The sequence below is a fragment of the Coptis chinensis genome, chromosome 8 (genome assembly GCF_015680905.1).
Source record: "Coptis chinensis isolate HL-2020 chromosome 8, ASM1568090v1, whole genome shotgun sequence".
NCBI lineage: Eukaryota > Viridiplantae > Streptophyta > Magnoliopsida > Ranunculales > Ranunculaceae > Coptis > Coptis chinensis.
Genome location: NC_141463.1, coordinates 86,254,858 through 86,259,399, shown reverse-complemented (window position 1 = coordinate 86,259,399; position 4,542 = coordinate 86,254,858).

Sequence of the window (4,542 nt, the reverse complement as noted above, 5' to 3'; positions counted from 1 at the left end):
AACAGGCTTTAGTGTTCATACCTTGAAGCCATTGGACTATGAGCAATGAATGTTCATACTCTTGTTGGGCTATGAACATTCAGTGTTCATACTCTTGTTGGACAACTTATACATTGTCGTATATAAACTTTCTTTGTTATATAGTGTCAAGGCACAAACAAAGTGAACCTTTCAAGGAACCACACGTTCAAGGAAATGCAATTTAAAAGTAAACTATCATTTATTTTTCAATCATACAATCAGCATCAGACCCTGTGTCCCTATCTTTAGGAAGCTTAGGAGCTCGATCAGATTTATCAAGCATTGGGTAAGGGATGATCGCGGAAGTTAAAACTGCAAAAATGTATATACCAACCACGGAAGTTAATACTATGAACAACAGATTAATACGCTAATAATATATGAAAACAAAAAGACCATATTTGCTCCCCCAAATCATCTCCTGACACAAATTCTATGAACTCTGAGAAGTTAGTGGATGTGCAGACGAAATAGAGATCCAGAAAAACTGAAACATCATTAATCTGAGGGAAGTTAAATGCATTTGTTTACACAAACAACTAGAATACAACTTAAGAAGCTTCAATGTTCATTAACTGCAATGTAAATAGACAACAATTTCTTAATCTTACATCAATCTTTGGACCCAATACTGAAACCTTGAGTACACATCTTTTGTTGGTATGCCTTCAATAGTTCAGGAATCCCATGATGATGATACTTTTGATTACATACTCCTAATCATACCACATTACCTACAACCTTCTTCGTCATCAAACCCTCAGATACCACAGTTTGAAGAACCTCTTCTTGGGAATATTCTCTTTTCTAAGCTATGTCCTAGAACGGTTGCATTGTTAGAATACACAATTTGATGAAACTATCAGGTTTACAGAGTAAAGTTCCAGGGCTCGAAAATGTAAACTTTGAGATATACCATTCAAGCACACCATGATCATCAATCTTCGTCCATACCTTCCTCTTCATTGTCTTCTCATCTTCGTCTTTGTTACCATATTCATCCTCCTCCTCCATAATGTCTCCTTTAGTGTCCATAAATCGAAAATGGGTTCTTCAAATTTAGGTACTGAAAATTGAAAATAGGGGGTTTTGGGATCTTTTGATTTCAAATTTGGGTACGTGAAATAGAATATTTTGTTGGAGGAGAGGCGTTTGTTTTGGGTTTGGTTTGATTTTGTTTTTTGATAGTTTAAATGGAAATTTTCAGTTTTTGGAGAGAGAGAGAGCTAGAAGGTAAGGGTTTTGATCGCAAAATAGAAATGAAAATTAGGAGAGAAAGAAAATAATTTACCAAAATACCCCTGTTCTATTTAGTTAAGGCAATATTTGGGCCTTTGATTTCTAATTTAGATTGGGTGATCCAACGGTGAGTTTCGCCTGTAAGGTTGTTGTTAGATTTTCGACTGTCAACCTATTTGGCCTATATATATATATTGGCACCTATTTCAATTCTCACTCCAACCTTTCTCAATTAACTACATTGCATCCCCATATAAATTAGTTTGAAAATATTTCTTTTTTCGTCACTCGTTTTTTATTTCGTTCGTTATATCAGGTATTTCTTTTCATTGTCACGTTAATTTTCCTTTTTGCACTAATGTTTCATATACCGCTTTGCCACTCATTTTTATCAGTTCATTTTCTTTATCATACGAATTTCGTTCGCCATGCCAATTCAAAGAGGTGGTGATGTATCGACCATCACCTATGTGGCAAACGTCCATTGGTAGGAGTCTTAACTTTATAAGTTTTATTGACAGAGCTAAAGCCCAAATTGATATATCATGGATCAATGTACATACCCATTAACTCATTTGTCTAAGGCTGAACCCTAGCCACATGACTTGCCACTTACTTACATTAATTTATATCCATATTTGTCACTGTAGCAAAGACATAATCATCAACTAAGAGTCATACTCCACTCCTACAATTAGATGAGCTACAAAAAATTTCTATTTTACACATATAAATACAAAGCTACTTTTCAAAAAGAACTACATTGTTGAGATTTTATCCCATATGATATTTGGGTACGTAGGCAACCCTCAAGGTAAAGTCTCATCGTTCTCTCGATCACCATCACTTTTCTCACTACTTTTCTACATAATTTATCTCTTTTGTCACTTATCAGTCTCCAAAAATATATTTTTATACCCCTTATAATGCTTCAATTTAGTCAAATTATTTGATCAATACTGTAGAAAACTCATATTCTTTTTGCTTTTTCAGGATACAAGCCACTTCTTGACCAAATATCTCAAAAGACGCGTTCTAGAGCCAAAAAGAGCATAAAATGGACATTACAGAACAAATGAGGGAAAGTGCCAAAAAGCCAACAGTCAAGGTCACAGTCAACAATCAAAGTCAACTCAAGGGTCTAAAACTCAAAAGCTCGAAAACACTTTAAGACTACAGGGACCAAAGGCTCAATCCTTTGCAAGACAATGACTAAACAACTAAAGTTTCAAAAGACCAAATACCCAAATTTCCAAAGACATGGGCTTGGGCCCAAAAAGGCTTGATCCTATCCACTCAAAAATGGCACAAGAAGGTTCTAGATTAGGTTGCTTGATGAATAAGATATGAGGAGGGCAAACTTGTACATCTCTACACATATATAAGTGTAGAGATGCCCACAAAATAGGTAGGTTAGTTAGGGTAGGCTAGTGAGGAGTAGTGTAAGTAATTAGGAGTAGGAGTAGATTAAATAGTTTTTATTATTGTTTTCCATTTTCATTGTTTTAAAGCTTCAAGCTTTGTTGAATCTAGTTGGTTTTCTTCCATTCAAAGTGTCTAATCTTGTTCCTTCTGAAAATATTTTTTCAAAACAACTTCTTATTCATTCATTTAACACATCAAAGTTGGTTATACTCATTTGAATCAATCAAATAAGTATAACTTGCTAACCAAGCTACCTTTTCAAATTTAGATCTTCATGTTTTTAAACATAAAACACCTATAGTATTCATGTTTTAATCCTCAAACCCTCAATAACTAGTTGTCTACATCTTCATACACCAAAACCATACAAAGAACAAATGAAAATCAAAGAAAAGGTTTAGTTATTCTCCATCACATTTCCTCTCTTCAAAGATCAAAGATGAACAACTTCAAAACCCAATACAAACCACTAAGCATACTTCAAATGGCGCCGCTGCCGGGGATCAGATGATATGAGAAGAAGGGTGAATCAAAATGGGAGTAACTTTCTCTTTTCTTCATAATTTTCAAACTAGTTTTGGAACATATTTATATAGATTCATGTTGTGTCTTTGTTATTCCTATTAGTAGTCCAAGCATTTCTCATCAAAACTAGACCTTATTTCTTAAGATTCACCAAAAAAATCGAACTCAGAAAACATATTCCAAAAAGGAGGAAAATTAAAAAGGTGTCATGTGTGTGTTCTAGCAACTCTCCCTCATACTAACATATGGTTTTAGGAAAAACTTTGTTTGGCAATTACAAACAATGAAGAATTTCTAAAAGTTGTTATTTAGGGAAAAAAAAACTAATTTTAACAAAGAGGAAGATAGATAACTCACAGTTTTGGAACATATAACACACCCTCTGTTGTGTGGAGATACAATACTGTTATTAAGTTTGACTTCAATTCCCATTACTATTCCATTTTGTCGTTGTACGTCCGATTCCAAATCCACTTCTTACTCCAATTCATTATTCTTTCAGTGTTTTTTTCCCCCTATTATTACTTTACTGCCACTAACTTTAATTCTAAATTTCTATTCCTAATATAAATCTTCTACGGGTATGCCGTTGTTAATGTCAATTTTATTATTTAGTAATTATTTCGGTACAATTTTTGTCATCCTTTTTTTTTTTTTTTGAACCTATTTCAATTTTCACTTCAACCTTTTTTAATTAACTACATTGCATCCCCATATAAATTAGTTTGAAATTATTTCTTTTGTCTTCACTCCTTTTTTATTTCGTTCGCAATATCATGTATTTCTTTTCACTGCCACGTTAATTTTTCTTTTTGAGCTAATGTTTCATATACCGCTTTGCCACTCATTTTTATCGGTTCATTTTCTTTATTATACGAACTTCGTTCGCCATGCCAAAGAGGGTGTGATGTATTGACCATCACCTACGTGCCAAGTGTCCATTAGTAGGGGTCTCAAGTTTATTAGTTTAATTGACTGGTTTAAAGCCCAAATATCTCAAAAGACTTGTTCTAGAGCCAAAAAGAACCTAAAATGGACCTCATGGAACAAATGGGGAAAAGTGTCAAAAAGTCAACAGTCGAGGTCACAATCAACAATCAAAGTCATCTTATGGGTCTCAAAACTCAAAAGCTCAAGAAACACTCTAAGACTTCAGGGACCAAGGGCTCAACTCTTTGCAAGACAATGGCTAAGCAACTAAAGTTTCAAAAGACCAAATACCAAAATTTCTAAAGATATGGGCTTGGGCCCAAAAAGGCTTGATCCTATCCACTCAAAAAAGGCACAAGAAGGTTCTAGATTAGGTTGCTTGATGAATAAGATATGAGGAGG